A 19,806-nucleotide genomic window follows, 5' to 3' on the forward strand; every position below is an offset into this window, starting at 1 on the left:
CAGTAATAGCCTCGGCCACATCCATGGCCAACGACCAGACGGTGAATAAGATAGAGGGGGAGACAAGGCTTCTCAGAGGAGACCTCTGCACAGGATGACTTTTTCTTTGACCTCCACCAAAAGCCGAGAGTCTGACCTGACAGAAATTAAGAGGAAAAAAGAGAAACAAGTTATTTTTTAATGATTCAAAACTGTAAATCAATTTCTTTTTGTTATAATCACATGGTCTTGGTAAATAGTTTAGCAGGTTATATAGTGAAAAATAAAATCCTCCCCTCCCTGGATTGTTTTTAAAAGCAACCAGCGCCTGGACCCTCACTCCTCACCCTGGTGCCTTCCTTAAGCCAAGCACTAGCGAAATTGAGTTTCCAAAGCTCCGAGCCATTTTTGCCTGGAGTTCTACTTAACAGGCTTTGAAAATAAGCCCAGAGCACACCCTAAAGGCACCCAAGGAAGGCTCAGCCAGCCAGTTCCTGAGCTTCATTGCCCTGTAATCCTGTAAGGACAACCTGCTGCCTGTCTTCCTGTTAGAGTCCCTGTCTCTTCATTCTTCCCTGTAGGGTTCTCTTTGCAACCGCTGCCAGCTGCCCAAACTAGTAGATGTGACTCTCAGTGCCCAAGGCAGTGATCCTCCGAGATCCCAAGAGCATCCAGTGGTCCTCGCTTCTACTTCCCGCCCCCCCGCCACCAGGGACTCGGCTTTGGGCTGAAAAAGAAACGGGAGTGAAGGAGTCAGCTCAACACGCCCATAGAAATGGAGGGGTAGGTCCTTGGTCCTCTCTTCCAGAAGATCCTGGGATGGAGATCCTATTTCCAGGGTTGTTCTCTCATTTCAGGAGTTCAGCCTTCTTTCTGGCAAGTAAGAATTTCCTTGTCAGGGACTATAAATCTCCCCTGTTGTTAAAGCCTATTGAAAAACTTTTTTTTGTTGTTATTTGGACTTCATCCTACAAAGAATAAAAACCTGGGCAGTGGCACTATAATGACGTAGTTAATCCTCTCTTTAGATTCTGACCTGGGTGTCAAGGCATGTGACTGCTGCATGAGTTTCCTGGCCCGGGCCAGAGGAGGGAAGGGTCAAGGAAGTTACCAATGGCTGCTCCACTGGCTCTCCAGCTCTGAGCAAAACTGGGAAAAGGGATGTGTTGTTAGTTTTGGTCTTTGATGATGGGGGCGGGGGGCAGAGGGCAGGGGTGTAGCTGTTGCCTTTAAACAAGGAAGGGGGTCTATTAATTAGCACATACGTTTGAAAGAACGAGTGGGAATTCAGGGACTTTGAGCCTGTCAGGATCGCTCCATACCATTCATTCCAGGTTGACTTCAGATGTTTCCCTGGTTCCTGATGGGGGGCCCTGGGGCCAGACTGAGAATTGCTGCAGCCACAGTGGAACCATGTGGAGGAGGCAGCAGAGGTTCTTCCCAGGAGTGAGGCTGGTGTTACCAGGAGGAGAGGTGAGAGATGCTGGGCAGACAGACCCAAGAGGTTCAGCATCATCTCCGCAGTTTACAGATAGGGGAAGTGAGGAAAACAAGTCCCTTACCCTGTGCACCAAGCTCCCTCTGTGTTGAGCTGCCAGCAGGAGTTACGTCCTGCTTCTGGGCTGAGAAAAACTAGAGCCAAGGGGAGGAGACAAAGGTGTCTAAGATCACAAGCTAATGAGCGGCTGAACGAATACCCAGATCCAGGTCTTTTCAGGGTATTTGACGGCTGCCTCAAGCTGGAACAAGGATGATGGCAGCATGGAAAGCTAGAGAGAGGTGGTGCTTTCCATGGTGTTCAGTTTGGGAGATGGAAGATAGTTAGGAAATTGTCTTTCCCAGTTGCTTAAGGCATGGCAAATCTGGAGATGGTGTTTCCCTTCACAGCCCTCAAAAGCCATTATAATACTGAAATTGTATATTTTATTTTTTTTTGCTTTTGTTTTTTTTACCCCAAACTCTTCCCATCCAGTGTCTATTGGATCCTTCCTAAAACCTTGTAAGGATGGGACTTCTCTCTTTCAGATTATAACACGATTGAAACTTGATGCTTTTTTTTGGATATAACATTTTATTCAAGTAAAAACAAACATGCAATAAGGGGGCAAATCTTAAGTTTACAGCTCAATATTTTTGTGTTTGTTGTTTTTACAGATGCTGTAAAAAAACATTTCTGTTTTTTTAAATAGCACTGCGGAGGTGTAATTTGTATACTGTGAAATGTCCAGCGAGCGTTAGTGAGGTTATGAAACAGGGCAAGCACCACCTCTCTCCAGCTTTCCAGGCCGCCATTATCCATGTGCAGTGGACTGTTGTTCCCAGCTCAGCCCCATATGACACCTGATCTGCCTTCTGTCAGTTTGCTGACCTCTCCAAAATAAAGCTGAACCCATCACCCCAAGGCAGGAATCCCGAGCCGCCATTTGGGCTCTCTCTTCCTGCAGGGAAGTCCCTCAGAACTGCCTTCCTAAGTGAGCAGCTGTCCCACCAAAGCTGCGGCGCCTTCTCTCCCCAGTGAATGAGATGAGGCGTCACAGACTCCACCAGGGAGACACTGTCAAGGTCCGGCGAGGAAATCTCAGAAGGCCCTGACTCCGTAGGGACTTTGAAGTATAATCTCAAGAAAATGGGATGTAATGCGAAGCAGGCTCTAATTCAAGTAGCCATTTTATACAGCATTATGCAAAGGGCAGGAACTTGCAGACTGTTTTAACACTTGAACATGAATATTCTGGGCCCCTTAGCACAGAGCTTCCCCATCTGTGTGCCCTGGATGGGATGTGGGGAGCCAAGATAGTCAATACCTCAGTCCTAGGGCAGCTGGTAAACCTCCTGGTTTACCTCTAGGCTTCTCTCTAGCAGATTATGAAAGGTTAGGGAACTGCCCTGGGGGAACTGATGGTGGACCCCGAGTTTATAGTGAGTTTATAGTCAAACCAGCACCCCACTCTCCTACTTGCATTCTGTGTTCATCACAGGTTCTCTTTGCAGGCTTTTCTCCAGGGTTGGAGGTATGCTGACCAGCTATCAGGAACATTCTGACCTTCCTGGCAATTAGTTTCTCCTTGTAAAATAAGAGATAGCTCTGGTTTGGATAGATGTCTGGTGTGTGTTTTATTGTGGTGAAACAGATATAACATAAAATTGACGGTATTAGCCATTTTGAAGAGTACATTTCCGTGGTATCACACACATTCACACTGTCGTGCAGCCGTCGCCACTACCCATGGTCAGAAATGTTCCGTTGCCCCAGCCCGGAGCTGCCCACCTCCTGCCCTATCCCTGCAGCCTCCGGACACCACCATTCTGTTTTCTGTCTCTGTGAATTTGCCTGCCTCATGTAAGTGGGGTCCTTGCTGTCCTTTCATGTCTGGTTCATTACACTTAGCATGGAGTTTTCAAGGTTCATCCATGTGTCAAAATCCTCTTCCTCTCCAAGCCTGTCTTGTGTATTTGTCGTGGAAGGAAGTTCTGTCTTGTGTTACCTCCAGAGGCACTTCACACAGTCGTGTTTTGGGCTGACGCGCAGACTCGGGCCTGGATGGCCCTGCAGGACCCCACCCCCTCTGCCTCAGAAGCCAGCCGGGATCCTGTTTTTTCTGGCTTCTCCAACCACAACATTCTTTCCCTCCACAAGTTATTCGCGGCGTTATATAATCTCTCCCTGCACAATTTGTACATTTTACCTCATGTTTAATGGTGTTACAAAGCTTTGTCCCTTCTAAGAGGATTTTCAGGTATCAGGAAATAGGTACAGATATATCAGGGATCAATGGTCTTTCATGCAGAAACTACACCACCTAGAAATTACTTTAGACAAAGGTCGTGAGAGAAACGTAACATTTGTTGGGCACTTTCTATGGACCAGGCTCTCTTCCAGGAGCTCTACATTCATGACATGATCTAAGCCTTTCAGCATCCTTCCGAGAGACAAAGGATCATTCAGGCCTGTACAGATGAGGAAACCGCGACCCTGAGAAGCCAGAGGCCCTGGGTTCCCAGAGGCATGACCAGGACTCGGGCGAGGAGCCAGGCCTGCTCATGCCAGGCCCAAGGGGTCTTCCTCTTCCCGAGTTAAGAGCAAATAATTGTAAAACACGAGGCTTTAAAAAGAGTCAGACACTGGTTGGGGAGAGAATAGTCCATGTTGTTTCCCAGAATGGCCTCTGATTGCATTAAGGAATCCAGTCCAGTAGGGACCTCCTTGCTCAGCGCAGCCCCCAGGTAAGAACATTATAATAAGCCGGGCCACCTGGCCAGGGTCCCCAGGAGGGGCCCGATGGGCAATTTGCTTTCACTTTCTTGGTAGCGGTGGTGGATGACTGGGAGTCCTCACACGGTGGGACTATGTGACCCCTCTGGACCGGCCTGGAAGACTGAGATGGCTTCCTGGCTAGACTACTAACTACCTGGGACAGTAGCCATTCTAAGAGATGCGGAGGCAGCTGACTTGTCTCTCTTTTCTGCACTTTGTTTTCACTCTTTAGCGCCCTTAAATTCTCTTCCCATAGGCTCTTCTGTTTATACAATACTCGTAACAGCTACTGTCACTGAATGCCTGCTCTGTGCTAGCTTTGTGCTAGGCAGTTTCTACCTCCTACTTAATCTTCAGAAGCACTTTAAAACGTAGGTCCCAGGGAGGTTAAGTAACTTCCCATGATCAGAGAGCAACTAAGTGGTTGAAAGGAAGTATGATCCGCCCGGCCCAGGCATGCCTCTCCACAGCAGAGAAGGGTCAGTGGGCGGGAAGGACCTGCATTGTTACTAGACTGTGGATAACAAGGAAACAGAACAGAGGACAGGGGGTGTGGAGAGCTCTCAAATTCTACTTTAAGCTGGAGCACCCATTCACAGGCCTGTAAAGTATAAGGAAAAGTAGCTACTATTTCCCAGTAGTTTAAATGTCCTCCCCTCCTCCCCTGTGTCTCTTTACAATTGCAAAAGAATCCAATAATCTAGTTAATTCAATTGTTTTTCATTTCAGGTCATTGTGGTCGAATTTAAAACTATAATTCAGTTGCATTTACTATTCCCAGAAGCCATCATAGAGAATAGCTTTATGTAGTGATAATGCATCTTGTGAAGTGTGAAGCAAACAGACAGAAGAATCATGGGATTGGATGAGATGCCAGAGTTAACTGCATCAGGCATTACTTCCAGAGACATGTTCCCGGAAGGGGAGGGACAGCCTCAGTCTCTGCAAGGGAATGGAATTGCAAAGGCTTTTCCACGTGTAAGATTACACCCTATCGCAGCAGTTTCCAAAGATCATCATAATCTGTTTAATCAAGACATCCACATCAAGAAAGGCAAAAAGATATCTTTAATGTGTGTGTGATTTGACTGTAGACTCTAAAGACAGATGTCTATTCCTGCAAATGAAATAAATTCAACAAAAATGAAAAGTCAGAGGCTGCTTTATGACTCTTACTTGGACATGGGCATGTGTGTGAATCCAGTGATGGATTTAGGCACAATGCCTGCCTGGCACACAGCAGACCCTCAATAAAGAGCAGTTTTCCTCTTTCCTTCCAAACCTAGAATGGAGGAGTAGAAATTCTTGTTGATAACTGTGAAGATGACATCTGCCTCTGAGTGTGCCAAATATGAGGGCATAGCCTTGAAATCCAGAACAGACGTATACTGAGTAACATCATTGCTGGCCCTGGGCAAGGGGGCCCCTCTGCCCCCACATGCCCACTCAGCCTGGTGCCATTGGGGTTTGCCCCTTGCCCCTTGCCCTTCTCTCTGGGTCTGGCCCCACAATTCAGTCCTGCTCCCTGTAATTCAAACAGAATTATATTTTGAAAAGCAATATTGTGGGGAAGAGGTTCCTTTACTTTGAAGACAAAGATGAGATGGTCTTCCTCAGCCTTTAACACAATGGTCTGCAGGAAAATATGTGCTTTGTAGCTCCGTGGCTGGTCTAAACACTGTAGAAATTAAGAACTTTTTCTGCTAGTAGAAAGTAGATAACATCCCTGTCCTGCCAATGGGTTTCAGCCCCGGGCAAGTTTGCTATGGATTCAGTGTGACCAAAGAAATTGATCGCAAAACGTTCTTTGGGGTGAAAGGGTTCATTACCCGGCTTGTTCTCTGGCAGTAGGTCGAGCACCAGCATCTCTGCCTCCACCCAGAGAACTGAGCCAAGCTCTCCATATAGCATAATAATAGCTTATTGCCTACAGGTGTGGAAGCGGCAGCCCAGCAACAGGCCAGTTACATCAGGTGGTTTAAGTTCAGTGAGGATCCAGGCCATAGGAACCCCAGCTTCCCCACAATCCCCAGGTCGACAATTCTGGCCAAAGGCTGCCTTGTATGTCTTTTGCTAAAAGTAAACAATTAAGACTCACAGATGGACTGTAATAGCAGCAGAAAATAACACATGCACAGCACCTGGGAGCCTCTTAGAAATGCAGAGTCTCAGGTCCTGCCCTAGAACTACTGAATCAGAATCTGTATTTTAACAAGATCCCAGGTGATTTATGTGCTCATTGAAGTTTTCAACCCAATCTTATATTATTACTTATTTTTCCAAACAAACACAGTCTTGACTCCCCATGTAGGAAGCCATCCTCCCCGTGTATGAGAATGACCTATTTCCTTTCATCCCCTCCTGTTGTGCCACTGAAGTCCTCCAAACCTTTACTTACTAAGGACAACTTCAAGGCTCTGCCTTCAGCTCCAATCAGACACAAAAGGCACTCGGGAGTAGAAATAGGAATAAATTAAGTATTTGCTATATTTAGCAAAGAAAAATACAAGACACCCAGTTAAATTTGCATTTCAAATAAGCAATAAATAACTTTTTAGCATAAGTATACCCCAAATGTTGCACATGTCCTGTGTTGTATCTGGAAACTATACACGAGTCCTGGGGTGCCCTGTCCACCTCCCCCTCACCATTGTTGCCCCCTGCTGCCTCATGCTTGAAACCCTAATTGCTCTGAGTGTTGGTAACTTTGGTTCATGTTTCCAAGCCCCAGACCATAGATTCCTTCCTTTTTTCCCACTGCAGGGGTGAGGCACGTGGTGAAAATAGTATCAACTTTTGGCATCAGAAAAACCCGGGGGCCTGGCTTGGGTGACTAGGCACATTTTTTCTTTTGGAATCTGCCTCCTTATCTGTGAAACGAGAGGATTTGTCCTCTCAGTGCTGTAGATAGTGCCTAGCATGGAACGCATTCCCTTGCCCGATCCTCCTGGCTGCCCTTGGTTCTCTCCTGATAACTGGGGCCTTGGGCAGCACTGGGGGGAGCTCTTCTTGGGGCCTGTTCCCTTCTCCAATATCAACTCCAGAGAACTGGATGTGACCAGCACTTATGACACAAACCGATGCTGTCTTCTCAGAGCAGCCGTGGATTCAGCTCAGATCCAGGCAGTTGCTGGGGTGCAAATTTAGGATGAGATCCTTTACTCAAGTTGCTTCCAAGCAGTGTGGTAATTACATGGTTTTTTGCAACTCTAACAACCTTTTGAGAGGAAGCTATTTCACCATCGCCAATGAATTTAACCATTGTTTTGGTGATGTAATTTGCATTTCTAACTAAAACCTGTTTGGGATATGCTGAATTCCATGCATTTCACAAACAGCATGCAGCTTTTTCCCTGTTGGTCTCCACCTTTCTTTGCTCCTTTTAAACCATGATTGCTGGCTGACACCAGTAGAGGTCAGCAGAGGCAAGAAGGCGTGTGCAATTCAAACGACTTTTGCCTGTTAGTAACTCAGTGAGAGAGGAAGTCGAACTTTTCCCTAGTATTTTTTTTTTCCAAATGAGGAAAAAAATGTTGCAATTGATGTAAACATTTCATCTTCATTTTTGTTGGGTATATTATAGAACATGTATGTATATTTGATAATAGCTGAACAATCAACACATTCAAGTACTATTTTTAAGTGTGCTGCTTCTAAAGTTTAATTAGATTTTGAAAACAAATTAGCAGCAAGCCCCAACTGTTCAAGTTGCATATGCAGTTTAGGGGTCCAAGTTTCAGTAAAGGAAATAATATTGCAAAATAATAAGAAAGATGTGCTTGGATTTAAACATGAAATCTGCTTGCTTTTCTTCAGTCAAGTTTCTGACTTGGTGTTTGGGTTTTAGCTTACTCTGTTTTTGCTAACAGCTACTTTTATCTGCGGGTTTGCATTCCTAGTTTTGACTAACTCATTCCTTTCAAGCCACTAGACATCTTTTGCCCTCTGTTTCATTGTAAGCATTTCGTTCTGAGGAGGGAGAAAGTTCCCCTCCTCAGTGTTTCAGACCTGGTGTGGGGGAGATCAGATGATTAATCTCAACGTACAGCTGTCTGGGGGTTGGTTTTAGCCCCCAGAGATGCCAACTTGATTATGGAAGAATTTCAAATGGTTTGTTTTCAAAGTAGAGCTGTGTAGTAGAAGGGTCACATGTTGAAATGTTGAAATAAACTCTCCCTTCGATAGAACAGTTTATTGAAATGAATTTAGGATTTTTAATTCCTGTTATAATGTGGGAAAACAAGTTGGATTTTAAATATTAACTGGCAGAAGTGACCAAACCAGCCTGTTTGTTTGCTTTTCCCTTGACAGGTGTCTCTAAAAATGTTGGAGACAAGTCTCCTTCGTGATAGTGGCATAGCCGTTGTGGTCATTTTGTAGCTTTCCTTCTCGACTAGACTCCTACCTTTCTGGAAACTACCAAACAGTGAAGTCAGAGATTCCAATGATTGCTCGTCAGATTTCAGCCCTGCTAAACCTCAATACAAAACCTTACAAACTGTCCTGAATGAACCTAATTTTTCCATGACAAAGAATTTGCTTCCCCCCAATAATAACTGGGAAAGTCTGGACCGCCCTAAGATGCGCACAGTGTCCCACTGCACGGTCATCTCGTCGGCGGACCTGGCTCTCTCCTGGAATCACTTTCAGATTCAAATTGTGCACTTGACCATGCCCAAAGGAAACAGGGATCCCCTGCCCGAACTTTAATCCAAACTCTCATTTTTATGGACAAGAAGACAAGACTCAAGTCTTGTGAAGAGATCTGCCCAATTAAAAACACCCAAGTTGCGCTGTGATGAGGTCAGAAGCAAAACCAAGGTCTCCCACCTTCTGGAACAGTCCTGGGAGTGTGCACCGCTGTGACTCAGATGTCGCTTCACTGGTTCATTCAGAAAAGGGAAGCTGGTATCGCTAAGAGCTAATTTGGCTACAATGCCAATGTTTTTATGGTCGGTGGGTCCTCTAAAATAGGGCTACTCCAATCTGCGGTTCTTAGACCAGCAGCAGCAGCTGGCCCAGGGAGCTTGCAGGAGTGCAAATTTATTACTGTTATCCAAGAATTGTGGTAACATTCATATAAAATAAAATGTACCATCTTCACCATTTGTAAATGTATAGTTTAGTGGTATTAAATAGATTTACATTGTTGTGCAACTATCACCACCTTTCATCTCCAGAAACTCTTTTCATTTGCAAAACTAAAACTCTGTGCCCATTAAACGAAACCTCCCCATTGCCCCCTGGCCCCTGGCCCCTGGCCCCTGTTCTACTTTCTGTCACTGTGATTTTGACTAATCCAGGTCCCTGATATAAGTGGAAGCATGCAGTAATTGTCTTTTTGTTACTGGTTTATTTCACCTAACAGAATGTCCTCAAGGTTCACCTATATTATAGCAAATGTCAGAATTTTCTTCCTTTTTGAAGTTGAATAATAATTTTCCATTGTGTTTATATACCTATTTTGTTTGTTCCTTCATGTGTTGAACATTTGGGTGCTTCCACCTTTTGGCTATTGTGAATAATGCTGCTGTGAACACATGGGTCAAAGTGTTTCTTTGTGACCCTGCTTTCAATTTTTTTGAATACATATATACCCAGAAGTGCAATGACTGGATAGAAATGCAAATTCTTGGGTCCCACCTGAGCCAACTAAATCAGAATCTCTCCTCAAAGCAGCCCAGGAATCTATGCTTTTCTGATCTTTCCAGGTGATTCTTTTCTAGGGTAAAGCTGGAGCAAGTACTGCTTGGAAGGACCTGCAGGGGAATAAAGGGGATGGCCTGAGCTCAGGGACTGTGTGGATGAAGAGCAGGTGAAGAGCAGAGAACAGCGCTCAGGGCCCTAACCAGACTAGCAGCTAATGCTCAACTCCAGGCCACTGTTGCTGCATCTGAGCACACCCGATTTCCCCAGTTTTCCAAAAGTTTTACAAAGGCAGCCTGATATCTGAAATCTCCTCATGTTGAGTGTAGGCTTCAGTGTTTCAAAAATACTGGGCAATTCAAATAAGAGACTGGGACAGATATGAGTCCATGAATGACCACTTAGAGCCTATCTTTTGCCTTCTTTTTACTAAAACAGGAAGTAAAACAATGTTTGAGACAGCAGGCTCCAATTACCAATATGCTTTCTAGCTCTGCTCTTGGGTAAACTGGAAACTTAATAAGCCCCAGATTTCTCCCCTGTAAAGATGATGACAGTGCCAGACCAAAGGGGTCACAAGGATTAAATGAAATGATGCATTAAAAAGCAATTTGCTTGGTTCCTGCTTCAAAATTAATTACTTAATAAGTCTTAACTAGTATAAATATTTTCAACATTTATTCATTCATTCAGTTCTTAAATGCCTTCCACTTGGTGGATGCTGGACTGAGGATACAACAGAGACTAAGGTAGGCACGGCACCTGTCTCCATGGTACTTATAGACTAATGGGGAAGGTAGTCAAATCATTCGTAGCAGTAATCATGTAATAATAATGGTATGTGTTAAGTATGATGATGGAGCAAGAACAGATTTCTACCAGAGCTCACAACAGGAGCTCAGCTGGCAACCTGGGTGGGGGGTATCAGGGAATAGTGACATCTAAATTAAAACCTCCAGTCTGGTTTTGTCTGTATATACAGATTTTCAACTGGAGAATGGCAGATCTAATGCTTTAATTCTACCCTCTGCACTGATGACTGTCCCGTCTCCTGGCTCCAAAGATAAACTCCAGCCTTTCGTCTTGTCAGGGCTGCCTGCCATCACTTAAAACTCCACATGTCCAAACCTCAACCCCACGAAACCTTTGTTCGCACCTGACTGGCTCTCCTGCCCAACTTTCTTCCTGTCAAAATGATTGCACTCATCAGCGTCATCTTTGACGCCTTCCTCTTCCTCATCACCTGTATGCAACTGGCTCGGCAGTTGACAAAGGTTTTAGTTACTGCTCTCTCACTTCATGCCAGCATCATGGGAGATATGTAGATCCATAAGATAGGACACATTATCTCGATGAGTTTCCTAGTAGAGAAAAGAATCACTACATAATTAAGAGCTAACTACTAAGATAGACAGCAAGAATCTTAAAAGAGGTAGGTGGTGTGGAACGAAGGGGATTCGCGAAGGGCAGGGATTAGCCTGAGCGGACACCCGAACAATCAGAATGGAACTCAGTCCTCAACCACCACTGTGGGTAGATAAAGTCAGGAATAGGACTTTAATAAGGGTTATTTAGCCCAATCTTGGATCACAGGAGAGAATATCTCTTCTAAATGAGTCTTGGATGCTCAGTATCCACCTGAGAATAAAGGAAGGACAGTGCAGGCATGGAACATTTGATTGACATGTATAAAAATACTCTGAAGTTTGTATTCATGCTGCTAGAACATGAAGTAGGAGATTTAAATCATGGGAAGCCAGTGAAGGGCTTTAATCGGGAGTGTAAATCAGTCAGATTTACACTTACAGGGATAAATTTTATGCAGAAAGGGCTTGGTAAGGAAGGTGAGGGTTAGCAGGCATATTGGGTCCTACAGCCCACAGCCACCCATCAATTTTGTTCGGACATCACCCTCTCAATGGGTCAGGAAAACTGGCCCCTTCTTAGTTCCATCAATGAATTTTGATTTATATGAAACAACCATAGTCAAGTGTTTATGGGTCGACTTCATCCTTGACCAAGGACCCAGAAGGATAAGTCAGCTGAGGAGCTGGGAAGGCTAGAGCTGTGGCAACGCTGTGTGGCCAAGGGCACGTCCCTGGTGAAGCAGCCCGTGTACTTGCACAGTCCTTGATAACTTTATCATGTTGCCAAGTTAATAATCTCTGGAAATACTTCCAAATTTCCTGTTGAGATATTATTTTCTATTGCTAATGCATTTAAGCTGAAAGCATCTTAACTAATACAAAGACAGAAAAGGACAGGAAACTGGTGCTGAAGCTTCTGCAAGGACCCAGCTGACAGATGATGGGGCCCCAAGTAAAGCAGAGGCAAATAAGGACAGAGATGGGATGGATTAAAAGAAATTGAAGAAAATCCGCAAACTTGGTGGATGACTGGGTGTGGGAGTGAGGGAGACAGGGGAAGCTATTTCCAGTCAGCCACCAACTCCTTAGAATCTTCCAGAAAAGTACTGATTATGTTCAATTATGTCTGCAGGAGAAGTCAAGGATGAGAGCAGATTTCTATTTTATATGATTAAAGTTCAATAGATTATTCTGAAGGTTTATAGCTGCTTCATCTGTGCTTTTATGGCACTTTATTTTTGCCATATCTCAGCCTTATTTGATAATGAGTCCTGGGTCAGGAATAAAAATCTACAAATACAATGTAGTTCCTAGGGGAAAATAAGCTTTGATTTATAAAGCCTGATTTGTTAAATAAATTTTTTGAGACATAATTGACATATAATATTGCATTAGTTTCAGGCATACAATATAGGTTTTGATATTTGTATATATTGCAAAATAATCACAATAGTCTAGTTAACACATAATACCACACATAGTTCCAACTTTATTTTCTTGTGCTGAAAACTTTTAAGATCTACTCTTTTAACAACAACAGATATACAACACTTATAATTAACCAGTCACCATGCTGCACATTACATTCCCAGATGTATTTATTTTATAACTAGACGTTTGTAACTTTTGACCCCTTTCACCCATGAACCTCCCCCAACCCACCTCTGACAACTACCAATATGTTCTCCATATCTACGAGGTTTTTGTTAGACTTCTCATGTGAGATCATACAGTATTTGTATTTCTCTGACTTACTTCAGTTAGTACAATGCCCTCAAGTCCATCTGTGCTGTTGCAGATGGCACTATTTCCTTCTTTGCTATGGCTAAATAAAAACCTGCTTTAGAATATAGTTTCTAGAACCACATTCTAATGAAAAGCTGGGACTCCATGTACTGCTTGAACCAATGTGAGATGTGGGGAGAAAATCCTGTCCCTTCAGGGCCTGAGCCTCAGTGGCTGCATATTGACCTCTGGCTTTCTTAACTGATCTCCCAACAGCTGGGTCTTTTTGTTTTACAGCCCAAATGATCTCCAGTTTTCTGCTTATTTATTTATCTCTTGGCCCAGAACTTGTTTTGGAGTGCACTTCTGATAGTTGTATCTTTGTGTTGGCCCAGATTCTCCTTTCGTGAAATTCCACCTGGAAGCATCTCCCAGCCTTTCAAACAGCCTCCACCTTATCCTCCTCCCTCCTGCGCCTGCCTCTGTCCCTCTCTTCCCACCACTTCAGCTGAGGGAGTGGGGGGTGGGGGATGAGCTTCTTACAGTCTGGGTCCTGACTGCACAGAGCTCCTCACTGTCCATGCAAAACTGCACACACTGTGATGACAGTGAGAAGGATCACTCCAGTAATTATGTGCCAACTCTCTTTTACACATATGATCTCATTTGAACCTCACAATAACCTGGTGAGCTGGGTATTACTCTCTCCATCTTACTGATGAAGAATTAGGCTCAGGGATGCTCAGCCAACTTCCTAAGTTTGCATTGTTAATACGTGATTGAGCTGGGTTTTTGAGATAAGCACTCAAAGGCCCACATTCTTCATGCACAGTAATTGATGAGATACAAGGACATACTAAGCTAAAACGGGGCAGTGTGAAGCACTGTTAAAACGTCTGCTAGGCTGGGCCATGCTCACACGTGTTCGGCTAAGCCTAATTGCATTATACAGAACACTATAATGCAATGCAGTGCCATATTGCCTGATGTTGGGCCAGCTAGGCTGTGCAAATCTGTGTTAAGTTAAAGATAACCCTGCTTGCTCTTTCTTCCTTTCATCTCTCCTTATCTCCTTTCCTCTGTTTTATGAGGAAATTCCTTTTTACTTCATGTCTGTTCTCCTGATTTTAATTAATTTAATTTATTAAGAAATGATATTACACAAAAAGTCCAGAACATTTTACAAGAAAATCAAGTTACCCACAATCTCACAACTCCAATGCACATTATTTTTCTTGTCCTGTGCTCCTTGCCATCTTTTCCCATGTACATAAAAATCCTCATATATTTGCAACCAGAGTGTAGAAATAGTGGATTCTTCTCATTCTTTTTATTAACTGTCTGTCTAAAATATTGTGTTACGTTTTCCTACATCTCAAACATGATACAGGCTTAATGCACAAAACTTTGTGAAAAAGACAAAATGTGCACACATAGATGCACAACCTACCCCTAGGTCTACAGCCCAAAGACCACCATTGTTAACCTTCAAAATGTATATGTTTTCATATTTTCCCACATACAACCAACTACCTAATGGGATTAAAGTTTGGCATTTAGGAAGCACTGAGATAGGGGCAGAAATATGATGATTAGGACATATATACAGTGCTTTTTTATTGTTGGGCCCTAAACACTACATTTAATCCTTACAACATCGGTACTATAGTCCCATTTTACACATGGGGAAACTGAAACATAGAGGACATAATTCATTCCAAGCTACACGGTGTCGAGTGCCAGAATCTGATTCGAATCCAGGCAGTCTGGTTCTGAAGGCTGGGCTTGTAAACCACCACACGGACCCAAAGCTAAGCTCTTTCCCAGCCCAGGTCTGTGTGACTGCGTCAGGGAAAGCAGGCAGGGACACTTTAGATGGCCTAAAAGGGGAGAGCAGATAGCCAGGAGAGGCGGGGAGGAGGCAGGCGGACGGAAGGAGAGAATTCTAAGGCGGAGCAGCCTGTGCAAGGGCAGGAGAGCAAGGAGCGTGGGAAAGACATTCTGGAGGCAAGAGTATGGGGCTGTGGGAGGAGTGGCCGGAACAAGGCTGACAGGGAGGCGGGGCTCACCCCACCCACAATGATGGCTCATGGAAGGGTTTTAAGCCAGAAAATGACAGGATTAAATTTACTTCTTAGAAAAGACTCCTTTAAAGGCAATATACCAAGTGAAGTAAGCCAGAGATAGACAAATACTGTATGACTTATCTCACTTCTATGTGAATCTAAAATAAACAAACTCATTCATACAGAGAACAGATCGGCTGTTGTCAGAGACGGAGAATGGGGGATGGGCCAAAGGGTAAAGGTGGTCTAAGGGTACCAACTTCCACGTATAAGATAAACAAGTCCTGGGGATGTGAAGTACAGCGTGGTGCCTGTAGTTAATAATACTGTACTGTACAGTTGAAAGTTGTTAAGAGAGTAAATCTTATAAGTTCTCATAAAAGAAAAAAAATGTGAACCATGCATGGTGATGGCTGGGTTACTGTGGTGATCATTTTTCAATATACATGTATATCGAACCACTATGCTGTGCACATGAAACGAGTATATAATTATATGTTGGTTATACCTCAAGGAAAAGACAAAGACCAGCGAGACCTGCAACTGTGGCGGGAGGGTGAAATGAAAGACCAGGTGTATTAAGTTAAAGATAACCCTGCATCCTTTCTTCCTTGGGACACAGAGTCCCATGTACAGGATGCTGTGTGGAAATTGTGCAAGAGATGACGGCAGCCCACATGGGGTTGGGGGTGCAGAGAGAAGCAGCTCGACTGGGGCCAGAGTGAGGAGGAAATGGGGAGATTTGCAGGGGAGAGAGGAGCCGGGGATGAGGGCGTTTTCGGGTGTGGTGCCGCGGTGTGGATCGGTAGCATCCATCTCTGAGACTCAAAACCCGATTTTTGCTGGGATTTGCTCAGTCTGAGTTGCCTGGGGGACAGTCAGGTGGGCACATCCAGAAGGCAGATGTTTGCGGCTCACACATCCCGGAGAAAGACCTGGGCACAGAGCCCTTCCTGGACACCTGCCCTTGGAGTCCATTTCTGACATCAGTTGAGTCTTGTGGCCTCCCCGCAGGGGACTTGTCAGGCCTCTGGCTGCCTCCCGGAGAAGCGGGTGGGGATGGTGGCCCAGGGAGAAAGGGTGGGAGCTGCTGCCCCTGGGCTGGCTCCGGAGCAGGGGATACCCCGAGCAGGCCCGCCTGAGGGGGACAGACCCGGGTTCTGAGATCGTCCCTCCTGCCTCCAGGACACCCTCGGCGCCTCCTGCCTCATGGCACCCAGGGGACAGAAACCAGCTCAGGCGAGGCGCACGGCCCGGGCCCTCTGTCCCCTCCCAGCCGGGCCACCTCATGCCCACTTGGCGTCAGGCCTCCCGCTGCTGCATCTCCCCCAGGCCGGGGCTGGCGGCCCCCTGCCCGAACCGCAGGCCAGGAGGCCCTCGGACGTCTCTCCGCGCCCCACCCCCCGCCCACCGAATGGGACCCAGGTGACGGTGACTGTACCTCCTAACTGCTCACACTCTTCTGTACTGCCTGCCTTGTCCCTTCGACCACCCATGAGCTCTCAGGGGGTCTCCCTGACTGCAGCTTCCCCTCCCCCCAGCCTGCTCTCGACCTTCAACCAGAGTGGCTTTCCTAAAATGCACATCTGAACAAAACTGCCCTTAACTCCTTCAGTGACTCCGTTGCCTGCCCGGATTCCTCCCCACACCCGCTCTCCAGCCCAGTGCCCCAGCTGGGCACGGCGAGTCCCTTGCCTCCTGCCCGGGCACGTTTGCCGCCCTGCGTGTCGGGCTCCTTCCCACCTGGCCACGCGGAACTCCTCACTTTGGTGCTGCTTCCCGGGCCCTCGGGCTCTCCTCAGCCTCCCACACAGCCCTGCAAACCAGCCAGAAACCCGGAGGTCACTGTGCCTGCCTCCCTGGCCTGAGGGCTCCTGGTGTGCGGCGTGGCCCTGTGCGTGCCCAGTGCTCTGTCTGGAATGGGTCTAAACTGCATAAGTCCATGCACCCCGCGAAGACCTAGGGTGTGAGTCTGGGCTCTGGGAATTCCTCACATTCCCGACACACTCTCATCTGTTCATTCACCCAGGTCTTCAACATGTATTTATTCACATCACTTCAATGCTATGTACGGCCCCTGCCCAGATTCTGATGCAAATACACCAGCTGCAAAGAAACCTTCATGAGACAATTGAGGAAACAGATACTGGACATTTAATTAAGAGTTTATACATTTTTAGTGTTATAGTTGCACAGTATGGTTCTTTAGAAAATTTTTGGTGTTATAGTTGCACAGTATGGTTCTTTAGAAAAAAGAGCACTTATATTTTAAAGAAACATACTAGCATACACCTCCAACAAGACAGAAGTATATATATATATGATGTTATTTATTACAGCACTGTTTGTAATGTTAAGATATTGGAAACAACCTAAATGTCCATAGATAGGACAGCAGTGCCATGAATTTTGATGCATTCACACATGGAGTACTATGCAGCTATAAAAAATTAGGAAGATCTTCATGAACTTAGATGGGGGTGATTTCCAGATCTATTTAAGTGAAAAAAAAAAGGTGCAAAATAGTATCTGTGATATGCAGCCCTTCATGTAACACCGAAGGGGTTATATGAAAAATCCACCCATCTGCTCAGTTGTGTGAACAAAAGCCAGGAGGGAAAGTTAGAAATGAATGAGACTGGTTACCTCCAGGGGGTGGGTGAGAAAGGAGAGGGAGAAGGGAGGAATGGGCATGGGGGCCTGGGGAGGAGGGCAGGACACTTCTCCGATGATGCTTCTTTGTATAACTTGGGATCTGGAACCACAGAAAAATTTCACAAGCCTGAGAACTAAGTAATTAATTATAATCAACCAGGATGTGGCAGAAATCCAAGAAGGAATGCAAACACTAATGACTTAATAGCATTCTGAATGATGATTATAACCATATGTAAGGGGAGGAAAAAACTAACCTAAATAGCTTTGGGGAAAACAGCGTTTTGACTGGATACTGAAAGGCTCATGACAACAAGAAATAACAGGATAAAAAGGAAACTACTATGCTCAGAAAATCTGTTTCTTCCAGAGGAATGAGTCAGGAATTTGGAAACTATTTTATGTGTACTAGAATTGAACGAATATGTAAATGCTGTACCTTTCAGCTCATCAGAGCCAGGTTTTCATCTGCCAGAAAGAAGTTAAAAATAAACAAGAAGGAATCTATTGGATTGAAATAGCAGGTGTCAGTACGAACTCATGGTTTTTAGCTTCAGATATGAGACAGAAATACATAGAGAAGAATGCATGTGTGGGCTAATATACATACATATACATATACTTACATAAATATACCTTTATTTCCTGCTGGGGAGGGCCTAGGAGCACTGAAACTCTAGAAGCCATAAACATACCCAGCGCCCACATCTTAGTTTCCAAATACCCTTCAAAAGTCAAAGGAAACCAGGGAGAAATGGCTCATTTCAGTACTGGGGCGGAAGAACATCTTTGGTATAGAAAATACATGGAAATACAGGAAGAGGGGGCCTGTCATATAGGACACAGGAGCCAACCTGAAATAGCTCCCCAAGACTCAGATCGGAATAATTTGAGCAACAAAATATGTAGTGATTGTATTAGATTGTAACCCTTAGAATAAAATATCCTTAAGGCCACACTGATAGAAGTAAATAATTGAATGAATGAATATATAAATTAAACACATAAATGAGAAGGGTAGCAGCTCTTCCTTACAGAAGAATTGCAATTATTCATGAAGAAGAAGTGAGGAAATCGCTATACAGCAACAGTATAGTAATGTTTGTGGCTGGTAAGATCAGGAATGGATGTTAAAGTTAGGGGGTGAAAGTTCATTTAGAAAAAAGTATTTGCCCAGTCACAAAGTATCTGCTAACGAGATATTTATTAATTCCAAAAGGATAAACAGTAACCAAACAGCTGACAAATCTGGCTGATGCTACTTTGATCCAGGGATGAAGATTAATATTAATGAGACATATTATCCCTTTGTATAATGTTATGTCTGGGAATGCTACACTGAGAAGTAAACAGCGTAACTTCTGCAGTATTTTGCAAAAAAATGTGTAACTTCAATCAAATTGTAAGAAAATATCGGGCCGACCCAAATGGAGGAACATTCTATAAAATCAGTGACCGGTACTCTTCAAAGGCCCAAGATCAGGGGAGAATGAGAAACTGCACAGACTGCAGCAGCTATGGCAGCTAAGAAGTGAAAAGTCCCAGACTAGAAAAAGGATATTGCTTGAAACACTGGTGAATCTGAGGTCTGACGTTTGCTTAATGGTGTTGTGTCAATGTTACATTCCTGGCTTTGATTTTGCCCTACAGACATGTAAGATACTAACCTCAGAGGAGACCCAGTGAAGCGGGTTTGGGAACTCTGTACTACTTTTGCAATTTTTCTGGAATGTGAATCATTTCCCAAAAGTTTAGAAGCTGTTTATTAAATGATTTGTGGATGAAATAAAACGAGGTCTGTGGTTTGCTCTGAACAACTGCTGGCAATTGTCAAGGCAATGTGATGAGTACGTCGAAGCGTATTTCACTCTTCTTTCTGTATTTATGTATGTTAGAAATTTTCCATCAGAAAAAGACAAATTACCTGTATTTATAAAGTCCCGCCCATGTGCCTGCCATCTGCCATGGACACTTGGCAGCCCAGTCCTCAAGGAGCTTATGGCCAATGGGGGAAGGCAGACATTAAAGACAAGGTCAAAATAGTGACATGAGAGGAAGCAGAGGATGGCTAAGAGGAAAGAGGGAGAATGTTCAAGCAGAAGAAACAATGCAT

This window comes from Manis javanica, chromosome 16 (genome assembly GCF_040802235.1).
Source record: "Manis javanica isolate MJ-LG chromosome 16, MJ_LKY, whole genome shotgun sequence".
Taxonomy (NCBI): Eukaryota; Metazoa; Chordata; class Mammalia; order Pholidota; family Manidae; genus Manis; species Manis javanica.